This window comes from Ursus maritimus, unplaced genomic scaffold, assembly GCF_017311325.1.
Source record: "Ursus maritimus isolate PB19 unplaced genomic scaffold, ASM1731132v1 scaffold_23, whole genome shotgun sequence".
Taxonomy (NCBI): Eukaryota; Metazoa; Chordata; class Mammalia; order Carnivora; family Ursidae; genus Ursus; species Ursus maritimus.
The window spans coordinates 31,090,672-31,112,277 of NW_024424786.1; the positions used below are offsets into that span (position 1 = coordinate 31,090,672).

A 21,606-nucleotide genomic window follows, 5' to 3' on the forward strand; every position below is an offset into this window, starting at 1 on the left:
GCGAGCTAGGCCGGGCGGCTATCGTCACTTCCGGGGGCGGGGCGGGCGCAGTTGCGGACAGGTGAGGAAGCCCGCGGAGAAGTGGGGGGTACAACAGACCGTTCGTTGCGAGGTTTTTAGTCAGTTGGCTGGAGAACGAGAGTGGACAGGGAGGAAGCCAGAAGAGAAAGGCACAGGGGGGAGCCGACTCTGCTTGCGGGAACCTTCGCTTGGCCGGCTGGGACACCCCCCAGGGGGCGGTACCCTTTTCCCGGCGTCCTCAGGGAAGGGGGCGGGGCCGGGTTTGTTTCCTTTTTGAAAACCCGGGCGCGGGCGGCGGGGCTGAGCTTCCCGGGAGGGGCGAGGTCCGGGGAGTCCTGGCAGCTGAGCGCCCTCTGCCGGGTTCCGAGTTCGCGGTCACCCTTCTCTGCGTCGGGGTGGCATCCTGTAAATCGCCGGGTCTCTTTTTCTGCCTTCAGCGACATATGGGATGGGGAGAGGGAGAGTATTGGGCAGCGGAGATCTTTTGTGTTGGAATCTTTTCAAGAGACTGTATTCGTGTATTCTTGTGTTCTGAAACGTAATGCGTTCAATGAAACGTTGGTGCAGCTTGCTGCGGTTATCTAAATGCTGCTCACTTGCATACGTGAAAGGAATTTGCCTTTCGTTCTATTCCTGATCCTGATGTTTGGAAGGTATTGTGGCTTTACCCGTAACTAGGGCACAGAGGATGCTCAGTATTGGGGAAAATGCTGATATTCAGGGGAAAGGGTTTTTTTCCTCGATAGTCAACGTTTGTTAAGCAATTCTGTTATCGTTATCACTAGTGAATGCAACCCTTCTCTATCATTCTCTGTTTCATTGATCCTATACTGACCACTCCCCCCTATTTTTCCAGCTTGCTTCTAGGACTTCAGTTCTAGCAATGCAATTCCTCCATCCCACCTAGGATCCATTGTTCTACCACCTTTTCACTGTCCCCCATTTCCTTGAGATTTCCTTCTTGCTCTGCTTAAATTCCATTTAAATTACTCCTTGACCAGCTCTCTCTCTCTTCATTATGCTCTGTTAAAAACTAGAACTTCGATTGAATCCAAGTCTGCAGCTGAACAGGGCTGGAGAAAAATATACAGTCATTAGACATGTCTTCCTCTACCTACGTCATGATTCTAAACCTCCAGTGGGTCCATACAGCTACCCAGTGAACACATTGTGTTTCCCTTGTCCACTTACTGTCCCAGATGAGTATTTCACAACTTCTCTAACCTGCAACACCTCCCTCCTCCTCCTCACTCTCAGCTTGCTTTTTCACTTAGAAAATTGATGAAATCAAAAGAGAATTTTTCCCCACTACTACCTCTCCCTACCTGCCTTCATCTGTTCCTGTATACTCTGCCTTAGTATAAATTGAGCTGTCCCTGAACTTATGGAAGGACAGCCTTTTTACATTTTCCCCTGCTCAAGGACACCATTCCAGCAGTTCTCTCTCCTACATCTTCTATTCTGCCCCCCCCCCCATTTACTGAGTTGTTTCCCCAAGCACATAAACATGCTGTTATTCCTCCTTCCCGCCACACACACAAAACTCCTCATTTGATCTGCGCTCTCTTTGGCTACTGTCTACCACTTCAGAGCTCCTCTTCATTGCTACAGCAGAATTCAAGAACTTTCTGTTTAATTTCTTTTCTTTCAGTCTCTCTTAAATCCATTTTTATCAGGCTTTTGTGCCTGTTGCTCTACTGAAACAGCTTTTTTCAAGATCTCCAATGACATCAATTTTTATCTAACATTGAACTCTCATTCCTTTTTTTTTTTTTTTAATGTAATCTCTACACTCTTAATATGGGGCTCCAGCTCATGAGCCTGAGATCAAGAGTTGCATGCTCTATGGACTGAGCCAGCCAGGAGCCTGTGAACTCTCATTCCTAAACTTACTTGGACCACCTGCAGCATTTGACTAATTAATTGCTTTCTTGCCCACTTTCTTCACATGGCTTCCAGGACACCACACTCTCTTGCTTTCGTCCCATTTCACAAACTGTTCCTTTTCAGACTCCTTTGCTAGCTGATTCTCTTTCCCCTAAACCTCTTAATGTTGGAATGCCCCAGGGCGCAGTTCTTAGTCTTGTCTACCCACATTCCCCTGAGGATTTCGTACAGTCTTCTGGCTTTAAATACTAGATTGAGGTATTCTGATAATTTCCAGATGTATATCTCCAGGCTAAACCTTTCTCCCTTGAACTCCCACCTTAGATATCCAACTGCCTATACTTTTTTTTTTTTTTTTAGAGTTTTTATTTTTTAAGTAAGCTCTAGGCCCAAGATGGGGCTTGAACTCACAATCCCAGGATCAAGAGTCACACGCTGTACTGACTGAGCCAGCCAGGTGCCCCTCGAGCACTCCATCTTTACATTCATCTGCCTACTAACATCACTGGGATTCCCCCAGACACCTCAAACTCAACATATCCAAGACATAACTCATTTTACCTCACTCTACACTATCATGTGATTCTCTATCTATGTGTCTATCACTACCCAGTGACTTGATTAAGAAATCGAGGAATCATACTGGGTACAGAGCTCATAAAATCCTGGAATTCCCTAAGTGATGAGAGGAAAAATGTGTCTTTTTTTAATGTTAATGAAGTGACTTTTGGAAAGTCCCTAGCATAGCTTAATGGTGGGGGCTGGTTGCCAGGAGAAGCAACCACATGATTTGAAAATTGAACTTTCAGCTCCACCTCCACCCCCAACCTCTGGGGGAGGCTTGAGGGGTTGGAGATTGAGTTCAGTCACCAGTGGTGATTTGAATCAACTATGCCTATGTAATGAAGCCTCCATAAAAACCCAGAAGGATGGGTTTGGAGAGCTTCCATGTTGGTGAACCAGAATGAATCCAGTACCGTGCCCTAAATTCCATGGGGACAAATCTCCTACATTCAGGACCTCGCCCTATGTATCTCTTTATCTGGTTGTTCATTCACATCCTTTTATACCCTTTGTGATAAACCAGTAATCTAGTAAAAGTAAACTGGTTTCCTGAGTTCTGTGAGCTGCTCTAGCAGAGAATCAAACCCAAGGAAGGGGTTGTGGGAACCTCCAATTTATAGTCAGTGGTCAAAAGCACACATGACAACCTGGACTTGTAATTGGCATCTGAAATGGGAGCAGTGTTGTGGGACTGAACCCTTAGCTTATGGGATCTGACGTTATTTCCAGGTAGGTAGTGACAGAATTGAGTTAAGTTTGTGGGATACCTGGTCATTGTCCACAGGAGTTAATTGCTTGATGGTGTAGAAAAATCCCACACACTGGACCTCCAAAAGGCCTACCTTTAAATACCATCACAGTAGGGATTAGGTTTCAACATATGAATTTTGGGGGGTGGGGAGGACACAAACATTCAGTCTCCAGCACTTTTAAAAAACTTTCAGGAGGGGCACCTGGGGGGCACAAAGGTTAAGCGTCTGCCTTCGGCTCAGGGCGTGATCCCGGCGTTATGGGATCGAGCCCCACATCAGGCTCTTCCGCTATGAGCCTGCTTCTTCCTCTCCCACTCCCCCTGCTTGTGTTCCCTCTCTCGTTGGCTGTCTCTCTCTCTGTCAAATAAATAAATAAAATCTAAAAAAAAAAACAAAAACAAACTTTCAGGGGCTCAAAAAAACCCCAAACCTTTCAGGGGCTCCCTGTTACCCTGACTTCCAAGGTCTTTTCCCAATTCAACATGATCTACCTTCTTTAAATTCTTGCATCTCCTTGAGGGAGAAACACTTAACGCTACTTATGCTGTCCCAATTGTAGACTATCTTTTTCATACAGTCCTAGTGGGATTCAGTCGTATCTGGGCACATCTGTCAAATCTGTGTGATGGGTATGCCTGAAACCTCCTTGCTAAGGGACTGAAAAGGGACTTGGGGAAAAACATTTGCCTTAGGACGGAGGAACCTGTAGTAATTTGATTTGGGACTTAGTTGTGGTGGATCATTCTGAGTACATTGTGATTTGCCTACCTCCCTGGTTTCTATTGGACTTGTGTCTGATGCCTATGGAAAGCAGAGTTGGGGACTAGGAGGACGAAAAGACTAAGTACATTACAGAATCTATAAAATGTAGTGTACTGCATTGAGACTACTCTTGTAGAGGGTACAAAAAAGGAGAGTGCCAGTATTCCTCCTGTGCAAATGACCCCAAAGCAGGTTTTCCAGTTTAAAGTCTCCAGCATATTGGGGGGGGTGGTGGTGCCTTCCAGAAGTCTGGTGACCAAAGGAGTGGGGTGAGTACCTGGCAAGGACTGATATCCTGTATAGTAGGGCTGGTCCCCTGAGGAGGCTGGAGCCTGGCTAGCAAAGCAATTCTTAAGAGTAACTTGGTGGATTTACCTACATTACTTGGAAACTACTTGAAAATAAATTATTTCATAAGCAGATTATTTCATGAACACAGACACTCCCTGGGTACTCCCAGAAATGCTTTAGGGACTGTTTAGCAGGGACTGACAATCTGCTGGCATGAGTAGGTGGGGGAGAAGTCAGTGGAATGTATTCATGTTTTTAATGTAACTGTGCTTTTACCCACGGACTGGGGAAATGTGGGTTTTACCGTATTTGGACTATTTCACTTGTGTATGTCACCCTAGTAGAGTTGTGTGTGCCTCACTCTATGAGTTTTCCATTGCTGCTGTACTAAATTACTACAAATGTAGTGGCCTAAACGGTTACTTGGTTAGAAGTCCAACACGGGTTTTATTGGGCGAAGACCCAGGGATCAGTAGTGCTGTATTCTTTCTGGAGACTATAAAGAAGAGTCCCTTTCCTTATCTTTTCCATATTCATGAGGCCAGCACATTCCTTGACTTGTGGTCCCTTCTTTCATCTTCAAAGCCAGCAATGTCACGTCTCTCTCTGACCTCAGGGAAAAGTTATCTGCTGTGATTAGGTTGGGCCCACCTGGATAATCTAGAATAAACTCCCCCCTCTCCAGATTCTTAAACTTAATCACATCTACAAAATTACTTTTGCCATGTGAGGTAACTTAGTCACAGGTTCCAAGTATGTGGACATCTTTCTTGGGTGGGGGGGAAGGGGCATTTTTCTACCCACCATATTTATGATTTACTAAATAAATTCTAATTTCATTTTTATAACATTCTTGAATGGTAGTATTATTCCTGTAAGGTAGATAACTTTTCTGAAGTACCAGTTAAAAATATAGTTCTTATCAGTTGTTACTCTTAACCCAGAGTTCAATCTTATCATTACTTACTAATAAGGACAAGCAGATATGAAGTGTCTCCTGGGTGATACAAAGTGAAGGATATGGCATAGTCTGTAAAAGATTTTTAAACAACTTAAGATATTATTAACATACCATAAAATTCACCCGTACAGAATCTACAGTTCAATTTTTTTGGTATATTTATATAGCTCTGTAACCATCACCACAATCTAATTTTGAAGCATTTATGTCATCCCCAAAAGAAATCTAATACCCATTAACATCACTGTTATTTCCCCTCTCCTCAGCCTCTGGAAACTACTAATCAATTATATGGGTTTTTAAAACTTATTTTATTTATTTATTTATTTATTTATTTATTTATTTGAGGGGGGTGCAGAGGGAGAGAATCTCAAGTAGACTCCATGCTGAGCACAGAGCCCAACACGGGGCTCAGTCTCACTACCGTGAGATCATGACCTGAGCCTAAATCAAGGGTCAGATGCTCAATGGACAAAGCCACCCAGGTGTCCCCCCCCCTTTTTGTTTGTTTTTCAAGCGCCAACAGGGGTTTTGTTTTTGTTTTTTTTTTTTTTTTTTTTTTTAAAGATTTTTTATTTTTATTTATTTATTCGACAGAGATAGAGACAGCCAGCGAGAGAGGGAACACAAGCAGGGGGAGTGGGAGAGGAAGAAGCAGGCTCATAGCAGATATTTATTCGACAGAGATAGAGACAGCCAGCGAGAGAGGGAACACAAGCAGGGGGAGTGGGAGAGGAAGAAGCAGGCTCTTAGAGGAGGAGCCTGATGTGGGGCTCGATCCCATAACTCCAGGATCACGCCCTGAGCCGAAGGCAGACGCTTAACCGCTGTGCCACCCAGGCGCCCCCAACAGGGGTTTTGAATTCATGACCCTGAGATCAGGACCTGAGCTGAAATCAAGAGTTGGATGCTTAACTGACTGAGCCACCCAGGTGCCCCTCAATTTTATGTTTCTACAGAGTTGCCTATTGCAGACATCTCATATAAATGGAATCATACATATGTGGTCATTTGGTTTTAACTTAGCATCCTGTTTTCAAGGGTCATCTATGTTACAGTATGAATCAGTACTTCATTCCTTTTTATGGCCAAACAATATTCCATTGTGTGAATATACTACATTTCATTTATCCATTCATCAGTTGCTGGACATTTGAGTTGTTTTACTTTTTGGCTATTATGAATAATGCAGCTATGAACATATAAAGTATTCTGGCAAAAATGTTTAATACAGATTGTGGTAGGCAGAATTATGGTCCCCCCACCCCCCAATGTCTACATCCTAATCCCTGGTGCCTGTAATATGTTACCTTATGTGGCAAAAGGGACTTGGTATGTGTGAGTAAGGTTAAGGACCTAGAGGTGGAGAACTGAGCCTGCATCACGCAGTGGGACCCCATCTAATCAGGTAGTCCTTAAAAGAAAGCATTTCCCTCTGAGGTCAGAAAGAAATGCGAAGACAGAAGGAAGGTCAGACATGTGTGATATTGCTGGCATTTAGGATGGAGCAAGGAGGTCAGGAGCAAGGGATGTGGGCAGCCTCTAGAAGCTGGGAAAGGCACAGGAACAGATTTTTCCCCTATAGCCTCCAGAAAGGAATGCAACCCTGCCAACACCTTGATTTTAGTCCATTGATTTTTGCTCTTAGACAAAGGGAGCTGTCTTGTCTTTGATTATGCCCCCTGCATCTAGTGAGTGGTCAATGTGGAAATTCTAAAGATCCTGCCCCCTCGCCTTGATCTAGGACCTCTCTGAAGGACCATTTCGGCTCCTGAGTGCTGTGTGCTGTGTGGATCAACTTCTCTTTCTGCCCAATCCTGGCTCTCTTAGTCCCTTCAAGGCACTGTTCCTGAGAGCACTCTCCAGTTAACCTCCTGCACGCAAATCTCTGCCTCCGAGCTTGTTTCCTGAGGAATCCAACATGAGATACATGCCCGTGACATCTTGTCCAAGGACGGGCAGCCAGCTAGGAACCAGCAAGAAAAAGAATTTGGAAAGGGAAGAAGGTTAAGGGGGACCTACTCTAAATTCCAAAATTGGTGATGAAATATTGGAAAGAACATCAGTTGGGCTTTAGAAAATTTGGGTTCAAGTTCCAGCTCTGCCTCAACGACTTCTTGTCACTCAGCAAGCCATCCCTCTCCCTGCCTCCGTTTCTAAGAAGAGGGTGTTGTACTTACTCATCTTCAAGGTCTGTTCTGGCACTCAGCTCCGGATCTGTGGCCTGAAAGCCAGAGACAGCCTGGATCTTCACCTTCATCTCTCCCTAATTTCCAGGCTCAGAACCGAGTCTGCTCCAGAAGCTTCCCACGACTGAGGACAGGCATGTCCTTCCTGAGTCGAAATTGACTTGAGTTGCACAACCTGTGGCCTTTGGGACACTTAGTTCAGAGTGTGATAATTTCTTAGATGCTTATCTATCACCATGCTTTCCATATGCACTATTTTCTCACTTCTTTGTTGATAGTTAAATCTTTTTGCATGTATAAAAATTAAATGTCATGCAATCAATGTGCATATTTTACGTAGTCCGTCCTTCCTTCCTTCCATCCATCCATCCATCCATCCATCCATGCAAAAAGGTTGTTAAGTTGATGGGGTGTCTTACAGTTTCCTAGGAATCCAGTCATTACAATTTTTACAGTGAGCTGTCTCATTCCTTTTCTTATCTTCAACATCCATCAGAGTTCTTGAAACTTAAAAGTACCTAAAAATTTTTGAAGGAATTACTAAGTGAATGAATAGATATAGACATCCTTAGAAAACGTAAATCCTCTTTGAAAGATTAATATGCTGGCACGGTGTGGTTGTAATATAAATGGCATCCTATTGCCATCTAGTGGTTAGGTGGTGACTTATTTTAGAAGCAAAATGCAGAATGTTACTAAAATGTTTTGGGCAACAAGTTTTACTTACAGATACTTTTGTAAGAAAAATCCTTTTATGACTTGACACTATACTCTGAGAATGTCTTGGTTTGCTAGTTCACCTCTAATGAATAAGCATAAGTGAACAGTGTTGCAGATAGAACTTTAAGACAGATTTTCTTAACCTAACTTAACAGCTAGCTATTCCTTGAAAGGAGAATTTGGTGGTTTAAGTAAGTATGGGAAATGATGATAAATAAAGTTAAACGTATTTATCTTCTGCAGAACTTTTCAGAGACATTAATATGATCGTGTGCTTTGTGAAGCTCCGCGAGGGGCTAATGCATGATATGTTTTCCAGATGCTTTATTTTCTTTTCAAGGAGCAACTCATTGGACCATTGTTTTATGGGAAAAAGTTTTCAGAAACACTGCTTTCTTGTCAGTTTCCCCATATGTTAAAAGTATCTATTAGCGCACAGCGTTTCCTGCCTACAGAAGCCGCCTTTGACCTTCATTGCCATGTTCTAGATACAGTCAGTTCAGGAAGCATCAGAAGTTTGTATGACTACTATACTAACTTGTGTTTATATGGATCTCAGTTTTGAGGTAGTAATTTTTTTTTAAAGATTTTATTTCTTTATTTGACAGAGAGAGACAACGAGAGAGGGAACACAAGCAAGGGGAGTGTGAGAGGGAGAAGCAGGCTTCCCGCCAAGCAGGGAGCCCGATGCAGGGCTCGATCCCAGGACCCTGGGATCATGACCTGAGCTGAAGGCAGACGCTTAACAGCTGAGCCACCCGGGTGTCCCGAGGTAGGAATTTCTTTGATCAAAATTAGTATTATTCCACATTGAGCACTTTTTGTTACATAATCTACTTTCTTTTGGATTCTGGGAGTGTAGTTTCCCGCTGTTTGGGCTATTACTTTCAATAATTGCTATTAGCGATGGTAGAAATGACTCGGGATTCAACCACAATGCAAATGACTTAAGATTTTCTATATTTGCCTTTTGCCTACATGCTGTGGTATTAACCAAAGCGACTAATTTCTGAACTCCTGCAGGAGATTCATTTACTCTTTCATTCTTTTTTTTTTTTTTTTTAAAGTAAGCTCTACATCCAATGTGGGGCTTGAACTCAACCCCGAGATCAAAAGTCACATGCTCTACCCACTGAGCCAGCCAGGTACCCCTGTTTTTTCAGTCTTGATTGCCAAGAGCTAGGCCCTGGGTTAGAAAGACCCCTCCGGATTTGAGCTCTGTGCAGTCAGGGATCTGTCCACCTTGTTTTCTGTTGTATCTCTAGTGCCTGGCACAGTGCCCAGCACTGACGAGGTGTTCATGAAGTATCTGTGGACAGAAGACACATTTCCCATTCTCTGCTTTTGAGGTTTAATAGAGAGACAAAGGAGAACTACAGGTAACAGTGAAGTGTGATCATTATTATAAAAGACATGTATGAGGAGGAGAAAGAGCATTCTGGGCAAATGTCTTGAAGGCATGGAGAGAACCGTGGTGAGGAGTGGTTGAAAAGGCTGGGGTCATGGTGGAGAGAGCTTTTTCTTTCTTGCCAAAGAGAGTAAGTTTACTTAAACATTTCTCCTTACAACTCAGTGCTTAAAGTACTCGCTCAATTCCCTTGTAGATATAAGAATTTTATTTCAACTCAAATCAAACTTTGCCAGTAATTTTTTTGGAAGGTTGATTTGACCTCGGGATAGAGATCCTTGCTGAAAGGGAGAAGACATAACTGTAAGGTCAATAAATTCGTGGGGGAAGCCAGGATGACTTTGTAGTAGTTAGTAATAGCCCCAACATACTGTCTAGAATTCTGAAACTCTCCCCAGGAAATGCCCACCTCAGAGTCCTGCAAGAGAAGTTTAAAAAGCAAAATTGTGGAATAAGTGAAGTATGTCAGTAACTTTTCACTTCCTTTTTCATTATTCTTTCTACCTGCTTATGAAACCACCATGACTTCAAAGACCAGGGCCCTCTGATGGCCCCTGTAAGCCCAGGGTTTCCAGCCAGACCCAACCCTCCTATGCTTTGAACTTATCCTTGGGAACCATACGCCCTGAATTGTTTTCATTATCTTTCATGTAATATTTCCCACAAATTTCAATAGGTTGTGATTCATTCATTAAGCATTCACATGCTTAATGAAATGGTATTTTTTTTTTTAAAGATTCATTTATTTTGGAGGGGCAGAGGGAGATGGAGAGAGAGAATCTCAAGCAGACTCCCCATTGAGAGTGGAGCCCCATGCAGGGCTCAGTCTCTCAACCCCGAGATCATGACTTGAGCCGAAACCAAGAGCCTAGATACTCAACCGACTGAGCCACCGAGGCGCCCCTTAATTAAATGTTACTTTTACATCTTTGTGAGAGCTTGCACATGATGTAATTCACAAAATCAGAAAAAGAAAATCCTTGTATGAACCATACATCCTGAGTTTTGCTTCTAAAAATACAAATGCTATATCTACCAAAACCAGCTCTGGTATAGTTGGAAGTGGTCTGACATGGATCCACACTGAGGTGCTATATAAAAGCTAAAAAAATATCCCTTTCCAGAAGAATGGACACTGCAGCACACTTGGCCTTAACCCACAGATGGTGCCTCTCTTCCCTTGCTTGCTCATATTGCTAATCAGTTGTGGGAGCCCTTTCCTACTTTAATATCATTCCAACACAGTGATTGAGACAACTGCTATCAGTCTACTGGTATCGGCATGTGATATAAAATCTGCTTACCACCTAATTCAAAAGAAAGGGACTCTAGTGGTGGAATGGAAGGCACCAACAAGGAACCAGATTCATAGGTAGCCCCCACAGGGGGCAGTTAAGTCACGTCAGTAAAATATGATTAATATTGACCTTGCAGACCAAGATCAAAGCTGATCCGGTCAAGAGTTTTTATTTGCATGCACAGAGCCCAGAACTACCTCTTCATGTAAAAGCACCCAATACAATTAAGTTAGAAATCCACATTTTAAAGTAGAGATTCTCATTTAGTTCTGGACTCTTGTGAGGTCACACCCAGACACTCCCATCTTATCCTGTCTGTCCGTCCGTCCTTCCTTCCTTTCTTCCTTTCTCTTTCTCTCTCTCTTTTTTAAGATTTTATTTATTTATTTGAGAAAGAGAGTGTGCGAGAGAGCACAAGCTGGGGGTAGAGGCAGACGGAGAGGGAGAAACAGACTCCCTGATGAGCAGGGAACCCAATTCGGGGCTCAGTCCCAGGACCCTGAGATCATGACCTGAGCCAAAGGCAGATGCTTAACTGACTGAGCTACCGAGGCGCCCCCTCCTGTCCTTTCCCGACACCCCAGGGCTGTCACTTCTGCTGCCTCACAGTCACAAGTGCTGCCAATCAAGCTGCCCACGTCTTTGCACGTCTGCAAAATAATGACGGCAATAAATAAAAATGGGAGATTTTTGCCATCTGTTTAATTCTCTTCTCCTTTCATCTGATCCCGAAAGTTAGCTGATGTCTTTCTCCCGTTCTAGTGCTTCAAAGACTAAAAAGGTTCAAATCATAAAAATAGGAAGAATTTTTAGAAGTATTACCCCTTCCTCATTTTGCCTGCCAAGTTTCAATTCAGTGCAGGTGCTGACAGATGTTTATAGGCAAATAAAATAAGTCATTTCCGTGTTGCAGAGCAAGGATGCTCAGTGACCTGAGCCAGGGAGAGGGCTTTGATTAGAGGCTCCAGTTTGAGGTCAGAGGCCAGTGCTTTTCTAAATCCTAGACTTCAGTTTGTTTTAGCTCGCCGTTGTCATTGCCCGAATCCTGCAAGAATGTCTGGGAATTCAATAAGTGAAAATGGACGCCTGCAATCTCGGGGCTGGCAAAGCTTCTATAGGCAACCGCAGGTCCCCACCCAGTGATTGTTTATATTCCTCTTGCATCCTCCAGGATCCTGCTTACGCACCACTTTCTGTTGAGTAACGGTGTGTGGAGCCAAGTCGGGACCGGTAATGTTCCTCGTCTGCCTTCTTGGGCTGGTCCTGACGCTGGCCCCTGACAATGCCAGGCTCGGGAACTATTTGTTTCTGATTTCCAGCCAAGAAGTCTAACAATTCTCTCCCTTCCTTCCTATCGCCCTCTTCTTCCTTACCAATGCCAAGTCTGGGATTTTCCTTGTCTAGAGACCATACAGGCAAGGAAATGAACTTTCTTGGGATATGACAGACCACTTAACAGAAATGGTGCCCTTTGTTCTCCTTCAAATGACTTTTCCTTAAATGACATTTCTCTCTCAGGCTTCTGCAGATATATCTGCACTAGCGCCTTAATTTCTACCAGGTCCCTCTCCAAAGACTAAGAAGTAGTAGGCATTGGAATTCTGATTTTTCTGATTGGGAAGCAAAAGCTCAGAAAGGAAGAATAATTTGCCCAGGGATTTAGTCAAGCAATTCTAGTCGTTGTGTCTAAATCCATACTTTAAACCTAAAAATCCTTTCTTAAAAACCCATTCTGAAACTTTAAAAATCTTTTTCGCTCCTAGCAGCTGTACCTAAGACAAAGGAAGCAAACCCTTGTATTTACCTACAGAAAATAGAAAGGGACAGGTTTGGCTGTTGATCCCTAATGCCACCATGCGTCAGAAACTTTGATTTCCTTTGTACCCACTCAGGGACAGGCCAGCCCTGATAATAGTCCACAGGGACATGGGTCCTTCTTCCAACTGTTCGCTAGGCACCTGACCCTGGGCAAGTCACTTGACTTCTCTGGACTTATAGTTTCCTCATCTGTAACACACGTAGTTGGGATTCAGGGTCTCTTAGGTTTCTTTCCAGCTTCAGGACTCAGCAACTAGGAAAACGCAGAGATAAAGGCATAAGGCAAACCCCTCTGTAAAAAGCCAACAAAACATCTATATAAGACACTTTATTATTTTTTTAAACATTATGCATTTTTTATAATATCTTTTTTTAAAAATATTTTTTTCTTTATTTGTCAGAGAGAGAGAGAGAGAGAGACCACAAGCAAGGGGAGTAGCAGAGGCAGAGGGAGAAGCAGGCTCCCCACTGAGCAAGAAGCCTGATGCGGGACTCGATCCCAAGACCCTGGGATCATGACCTGAGCCAAAGGCAGACACTTAACTGACTGATCCACCCAGGCGTCCCTATACACAACACTTTAAAAATAATCTCTAGTAAATAAGGATTTGTATATACTTTGGTCAGCAATTTCACTCTTGGGGCTTTATCCGAAGAAGCAATCAGAGATGTGCTTCAATTTGCAAGGATGACTGTCACAGTGTTTGTGTTTAATGAACTTTTAATTTTAGGGTAGTTTTAGATTTACAGAGAGGTTGCAAAGATGGTCTGGATCTCCTCTGTACTACATCCATCCTTCCTCGTCATTTTCTTCACTGTTTAACAGCTGATACTAGTATATTACATTCATCACAACAAATGAACCAGTATTAATACATCTTACTAACTAAAATCCGTACTGATTCATATTCCCTTACTTTTAACCTACTGTTCTTTTTCGGTCCCAGGATTCTATCCGGAACACCAATTACATTTAGTTGTCATCCCCTATGTTCCTCAAGACTGTGAGAGTTTGCCAGACTTTCCTTTTTTTTTTTTTTGTAAGATTTCATTTTTAGGTAATTTCTACTCCCAACATGGGGCTCAAATTTACAACTCTGAGATTAAGAGTCACAGGCTCTTACTAACTGAGCCAGCCAGGTGCCCCAGAGTTTCCTTATTTTTGATGACCTTGACAGTTCTGAGGAATACTGGTCAGGTATTTTGGAGACTGTCCCTTGATTTTATAAAAAATCATGATTAAACTGGGGTTATTTGATCTTGGCAGGAAAACCACGGTTGTAAGGTACCAGTCCTGTCACATCATAGCGGGGGGCAAGCTGTCTACGTGAGCTTTCGCCAGTGATGTTTAGCTTAATCACGCAGCAGAAGTAGATAGCACAGGTGGATTCCGCTGTGCTATTTTCTAATAGCAAAAGTTCTCAAACAAGCTGCATGTCAGTAATGGGACTGTACACTCCACAAGGGCAGGAATTTCGGGGAATGTGTTACATTCACAATTATGCACCCAGCGCCAAGCCCAGTTCTGACACACAGCGGGTATTCAATGAATAGAATTTGTTGGATGAAAGGGAGGTTGGTTAAATAAATTAATTTATATAATTTGATGGAGGGGGCGCCTGGGTGGCACAGTTGGTTGAGCGTCTGACTCTTGGTTTTGGCTCAGGTTGAATCTCAGGGTTCTGAGATCGAGCCCGATGTCGGGCTCTGAGCTCAGAGTGGAGTCTGCTTGAGTTTTTCTCTCCTTCTCTCTCTGTCCCTCATGCTTGTGCTCTCTTCCTCTCTAAAATAAATAGATAAATCTTTAAAAAAATACGATGGAATACTAGTGGTCATCATAGATATTTGGGGATATGGAAAAAACATCAATGTTATATTCAGCGAACAAAACAGATCAAAAGACAATTTGTATACATCCTATTTTCTATAAAGTTTATGGGTTCGTGTGTGTGTGTGTGTGTGTATGCCTGTGTATGTGTGTAGAAAAAGAACTAGAAAGTTGTCAAAATGTTAAAGCGGTCAGTGGTTATTTTGGGATAGAAGGATTACAGGGGATTTTAATTTTCTCCCTTGTTCAGTAATGATAAGAATGAATTACTTTTGAAATCAGAGGAAAACAAAACACAATTCAAATGGAAAGAAATTTTGACCTTCAAGAAGGTTCTCAAGCAAGAAAAACAGATGTTTCAATACAATACCCAGCAACCACATTATTTAGCCATCTATTAGTATCTGCGAAGGAACTGAAATCAGTGATGCGGTGCATAGAGGGTGTTGTCCTCAAAATTCTGCAGTTTCTAGGAAACAGGGTACACTAGGCACCATCTGTTTCTGATTTAGGGCATTAGAGTTGCAAGATCATGAGCTGTATCTTTGTTACTCTCATAACAAATTGTTTAAAGTTAAAAAAAAAAAAAAGAGTAAAGAGCAAAACCAAATGCACAGGATGCCAGAGTGAATGGCATTATTGTATCGTTCGCTTTCTCCTCCCTGGGGCTTTGCATTTTAAAAACACATGTTGTGGTTTTTCTATGATTATCTTCCCACTTCCTGTGTTGTATCTCCCTTACTGTAAATATCCTTTTGTATAGTCATGCTTTTCTTTCTCTGCGTCTCGCATGTGTGTCTTTCTTAATACTCACTAACTTTCTCCAAACTTCCACCGTATATTTTTCCTAATACTGATTTGTGTGGGTCAATAGTATTTTTAGAGATTTTTAGAACCTTGATTTCAAATTCTACTTCCATCTTCTGTGAGCTTTGTGATCTGCGCAAAGTTGCTTCACCTCTCTGAGTTTCCCTCTCAGATAATGAGGACGGTATTCTGTCCTCACTCAGTATTCCAAGGATTAAATGAGATTTAATATAAATATGTGTAATCCATCCTAGTGCCAGTCACAAACGAGGCACTTAGCCTGTGGCATCTTTTACTTCCTTGTCCTCTTTCATACATACTCTATACTGTGTCTCATGCTATCTTTCTAAAATGCCAGTAACATACTAAAGGAGCAAGTCTAACCTTTGGCTTTAAGGGTCCTCTTTAAATGAGCCCCAACCCGTTTTTGTGGTCTCACTACCTTCCAGGCACATCGTATATACACATTATGCTCCAGCCACACCAAATTACTAGCTGTTGTCTAAACACACGTTGCGCTTTCTTCTCTTCATGCTGTTAAGCATGTTGTTTTCTGTGTCTGAAAGTCCTTTGTGCTCCTTGCAGACAACTTGCTTTGTGAAGCCTTTTCTGACAGCTTGAGGGCCCCCATGCTCCCCTCTGACCACAGTAACTTGTTCAGATCTTTATTCATGCAATTCCTTATACAAGTGTCTACATCATTCACTTATCTATTCGACAAATAGTTATCCAGCCCTTACTATGCACCGGGCACCGGAATGTATCCTTTGGTTGAATTGTGGATTTCGTAAGGGCTGGGGTCTTGTCTTATCCACCCCCTCTCAACCCTGTGCTTAGCAGAGGAGTAAAGCAAATACTCAAAGTCTGTTTGTTCAATATTGAATAAAATTCGGGCATTTCTTTTTCAGTAATCAAACAAAATCATAATGCTACCAAGTACTTCCTCATTTGCCCTTTAAAGACAAAGATAAAAGACACATATTTTCTTTTACATGTAACATATTGTTATGCTTATTAACAATTCCAGGGGGCTCAGAAATATTCCTTTGCTTCGAGTGTTCTCCATCTGGAAGAGTTTAGCTAATTAAACCAAAGATCGTGGATGAGTTGGCCCCATTTATCTCCAGTGGATGAAATCCTTTTCTCTCCAGAGGATTCTTCAGACAAATATCAAAGGTCAGTGTTATTTTTAGTAACATGTATTTTTGAAAGTCTTAACTTTTTTTCAATTTCTAAGTTTGGTAACACATACTTTTGAAACTCTTTTTATTTGTTGTTGTTGTTTTTTAAATTAAATTTATTAGCATATCTTGGCCTATACAGAAGCATTTGTCTCAACTCTAGATGATATTGAATTACCATACTGGAGATTAAGGTAGTCATTAGTCTGTTCCTGCTGGTGATGATATTCTGTGCAGATTGAATGGTGATTCAGAGAAAGCTATTATTATCCTTCCTTTTGAGGGACTTTCAATTTTTGATGATTAATATTTGTCTGTATTTCTGAGTTTTCATTCCCGTCCTTCCTCTCTCCTCTTCTCCATTCTTTCTTAATGCAGAGAAACATATAGGCCTTGTGTTCTTGGATCCTTTGGCTCTCCCTTGTACACTTCACAAGACAGTTATAAAAATTAAAGTGCCAATTACATGCCAATTTCTTTAGGCTTAAGAATGAGAACACTTCATAACTTCACATTAGCAGCAATTAAGTAATGGCCACAAGAGCTGAGTTTTAGTGATCTAAATTCATTTTTTTCTCTAGTTGGAAAGAGTTTGTCCATCTTCTGAGTTACATCATGAGATTTAGACTGACAGGCCCAGATAGGAAGAAGCTAAATCAGGTTTTTGTGGAAAAGATACCATGTGAACTTGCGCAGTGCATAAACCAAACCTAATGTCTAACACAACTTTCCTTGCTAGGTGATGTCAGCATGGCCAACCGACTCACCTGAATTTCATTAAAAGCTAAAAAACAATAAAGAGAGTCAGTGTGGGGCCAAAGGAACCCACGGAAGGTTACCAGGCCCTATTTAAGTGAGGCTCTCTTTCACATCCCTTCCTGGGACTGTTCCTTAGCTTCTCTTAAGACTGCCTCCTCCTATCCTATTCTTCTGTGGGGGGGGGGGAGGCAGACAGAAGGGTTGGGGGGCGGCCATGGCATTCAGATCACTGAATTTACTAAAACCAGCAGGTTCTTTGGTCATCACGGGCCCAATAACAGAGTTGATCAAATCCTTAGCTCCTGAGGGGTGTTGGCATTTTTACAGTGCCCCAAAGGTTGAAGGGCTGTCACCAGACGCTTTTCTCATTTCTCTTCCCTGAGGCCCTCCCAGCATTTCTCTGGAGGTCATTCCATCCGTCCTTCACCCTCTGGTAGTGTTGGAGGACGTCATGTTTTTGTAGCCTCAGGTAGAAACACTTCTGGTAACTGGTGCTTTGGTATTATAAGGAGGGTCTGTGAAATCCTTCACTGTGCTCTGAGAAAGACATTATTAGGACACTAGTTTCTAAAGTCGTTTGGGAGGACCCATGGGAGATAGTGCCGGTGTGTTGGGCCTATGCAACTGGTATATTTATCCTTTAGGGGTTCTGTGCATTTTGTAACTCATGATGTTTCTTGTGTTGCTTATCAGGAGACTCTGAGCCAACTTTTGTCTCATCTTTAGCAAAGACATCATGACTTGCATTCTATTTCCCTTGGCTATATATTGCTCATCTCAAATTTGTTTTATTTTGGTAGAGTGCTTGCATTTTTGCAAGTAGCCTTATGTTCTTCTTGCAAGAAGATAGGTTATAGATAAATAAGTAAAGTAAACATTGGTGGGTAAGAAAATTCAGAGAAAATGAGTTCTCTCAGGCCACACTTGGCTACACTGAGAGGACCCGGGCCTGCCACAAATTACCCGCGGTGCTGTGTGGATTGTGTTAGAAAATGCAGTGCCCTTTGGAGCACCATGGCACTTCCTATGGTATGGACAAATATAGCAACGGATGTGTGGATTGCACCCAAGTCATGAAACCCAGGAATCGCTGAATGAATGGTAAAGCAGGAACCTAGGAAGGTCTTTTTCAACTTCGTCGTTAAAAATGGTTAGATTCTCCTACAGGAGAAAGACTCAAGTGACCCAAAGGAAGTGATTCACTGGGGATGAAACCAAAGAGTAGTGACAGAAAAGGTCACCAGAGGGAAAGAGGGAAGTGCCAAGCAGAAACTCCAAAAAAATAAATAAATAAGCATTTGTCAAAAGGCAAGTACATAAGCCGTCCAACCCAGGGTCACAAGCTCCCAGCAAAGTGGCTAGAATTTCTGCTGATGAATTGAAGGAAATTTGCAATAAGGAAAAATACACCCATCTGAAAAGAAATCCAGTTCATAAGGTCAGCCCAACCCAAAACAACATCAGTGAACAGGAATTTCATTCTGTGAACAATACCAATCTTAGCCCTACAGTGGCCAGCTCATTCCTTTCCGAAGTGCATACGGTTCACACCTAATTTTGTTCTGAAAATCCTACAGAGAACTTTTGAAAAAAGTCCTGGACAGTCAGGAACCCTCAAAAAATGTGGTTTTTGTTTCCTTGTACAGCTGCATGATAGCACACGTCTGTTAGCGATTGCCGAGTTCACTAAAGTGCACAGTTGGGGCAGTGAGAACGCCAGTGACCTCACCCATAGAGACTTTCAGGGAAGGTAGACAATGTCACATGGTACTGTCTGACATTTAAATACCAGCAGAGAGCCCACGAAGCCTACAGGGGGTGTTGAAAGCTGAAGAAATGGGTGAGGTCACATAGAAGGGGAAGAGGAAGAGGAAGGAGGGCCCAGAATTGGACCTTGAAGTTCTATGTCTGTGCCGAACTCCAGGTCCACGTCTAGCTGCCTATTCGACGTCTCCACTTGGATGTCTGATAGGTTTCTCAGCCCAAATAGTCAAAGCCCATCCTGGACATTGACCCTCTCGGTCTTCTCGAACTCTGTAAATGACATTTCCATCTGGTTGCTCAAGCCCCCAGATTTGAATTACCTGATCACTCCTCTTTTTCTCACATTCCATATCCAATCTGTCAACAAATCCTCCCTCCAGGAGCATCCTCAGTTTTCCACTTTTTATTATGTCTGCCATGGCCTCTCTGTTCCAAGCCATCTTCTCCTCTCGCCTGGATTGGTGCAGTAGCTCCTGCTTTCACTCTTCCCTCCTCCAGTCTGTTCTTAACACAGCAGCCAGAGTGGTCCTGTCAGAGCATTAGACAGCTCATGTCACTCCTTTGCCCCAAACACTGTTTATTTCTCATCTCACTCAGACTAAAGTGGTCTCCAAGGCTGTTTATGACATCCCCTGCCGCATTGCCTCCTGGAGTACATGCTGTCTTTTTTCTCATTCTGTTTCTCTCATCCTGGCCTCTGCTATCCTTCAAGTACGTTAAACTCTGTTCTGCCTCAGGGCCTTTGCACTTGCGATCTGCTTAGAAAGCTGTTCTGTGGAACAACATTCCTTGCTCCATTTCACTGCTCAAATGTAACCTTATCAGACCATCCTATAAAAAATGCAACCTCCATCCTTGGCTCTTCCAATCTCCCTTAACCTGTCTTATTATTTTTTCTGTATCTCTTATGACCATCTAACATACTACATAGTTGCTTACTTATTTGTTGATAGATTATCTCCTATCTAGTAAGAATATATGCTCCATAAGGAGAAACTTTGTGTCTTTTATTCACTGCTTATTCCTAGCACAGAGTAGACACTCAAATATTTGTTGAAGGAGGGGAGGAAAGGCTACAGCGTTTCTTATCCAGGCAGAGGAGGAATTGACTAGGAGACTGAGAAGTGGCCAGAGAAGTAGGAAAGGAGAAGCCAGGAGCATGAAGTATAATAGAAGTTGAGAGAGAAAGCATTTTTTATTGTGGTAAAAATATATAACTGGGGTACCTGGCTCACTTCATTGGTGGACCCCTCTTGATCTCGGGGTAGAGTTTAAGCCCACGTTGGGTGTAAAGCTTATTAAAAATATGTATGTGTGTGTGTATCTATATATACACACACACACATAAAACATAAAATTTACTATTTTAACCATTTTAACGTATACAGTTCAAGTGGCATTAAGTACACTCACATTGTTTTGCAATCATCACCACTGTCTATCTCCAGAACTTTTTTCATTTTCCCAAACTGAGGTCCAATACTCTATCCTCTCTTCCCCACCTTCCCTGGCAACCACTACTCTATTTTCGTCTCTATGACTTTTGCTACTCTGGGTATTTCATTTGCATGAACTCATACAGTATTTGTCCTTTTGTGACTGGCTTATTTCACTTGGTGTGATACATACAAGGTTCACCTAGCATTTATCAGAATTTCCTTCTTTTTCTAAAGCTTTTTAAAAAATATTTTTATATTTTTAAAATTTTTAAATTTTTAAAAATACCCCATTGTATGTATATATCACATTTGTTTATCCATTCATCTACTGATGGATAATTTGGGTTGCTCCCCCCTTTTGGTTATTGTGAATAATGCTGCTTTGACTATGGGTGTACAAATATCTCTTTGAGACCCTGCTTTGAATTTTTTGGGAGGTATATACCCAGAAGTGGAATTACTGGATTCTATGGTAATTCTCTGATTAATTTCTTGAGGAGCTGTCACACTATTTTCCAGGGCAGCTGCACCAGTGTACAAGGGTTCTGATATGTCCACATCCTTACCAACCTTATTTTCTGTTAAAAATTTTTAAAAAAATTAATAGCCGTCCTAATGGGTCTGAAGTGGTATCCCTCCCATTGTGTTTAGGAGAAAGCATTTTCTTTCCCTTTCTTTCTTTCTTTCTTTCTTTCTTTCTTTCTTTCTTTCTTTCTTAGAAGATTTTTTTAATCTTAAGTGATCTCTACACCCAATGTGGGGCTTAATCTTACAACCCCGAGATCAAGAGTGGCATGCTCTGAGCCAGCCAGGCACCCCAGAGGAAAGCATTTTATTTATTTATTTATTTATTAAAGATTTTATTTATTTATTTGACAAAGAGAGAGCGAGCGAGCACAGGCAGGAGGAGCAGAGGCAGAGGGTGAGGGAGAAGCAGGCTCCCTGATCAGCAGGGAGCCCTGATGCAGGACTTGATCCCAGGACCCTGGGATCATGACCTGAGCTGAAGGCAGATGCTCAATGGACTGAGCCACCCAGGCGCCCCTAAAGGAAGGCATTTTAAACCAGAGACAGTGGTCAACTGTATCAAGAGCTGCTCCAAGATCAGGTAAATCAAGACTCAGAGTGTCTATTGGGTTTGGCACGTGGAGGTGGTG

At 42.4% G+C, this 21,606-nt stretch overlaps 1 long non-coding RNA gene across 4 annotated transcripts in view; it reads left to right on the plus strand.

Moving 5' to 3' along the window:
- Positions 1 to 16: 16 nt before the first annotated feature.
- The window catches only part of LOC103672300, an 87,800-nt gene continuing 66,210 nt past the window's right edge, over positions 17 to 21,606 (plus strand). The window contains exons 1-2 of one of the 4 annotated variants that reach the window (XR_005837107.1): positions 17 to 61; positions 16,334 to 16,482. This is a non-coding gene — a long non-coding RNA (uncharacterized LOC103672300). The other 3 variants (XR_005837104.1, XR_005837106.1, XR_005837105.1) reach the window with 3 other exon arrangements.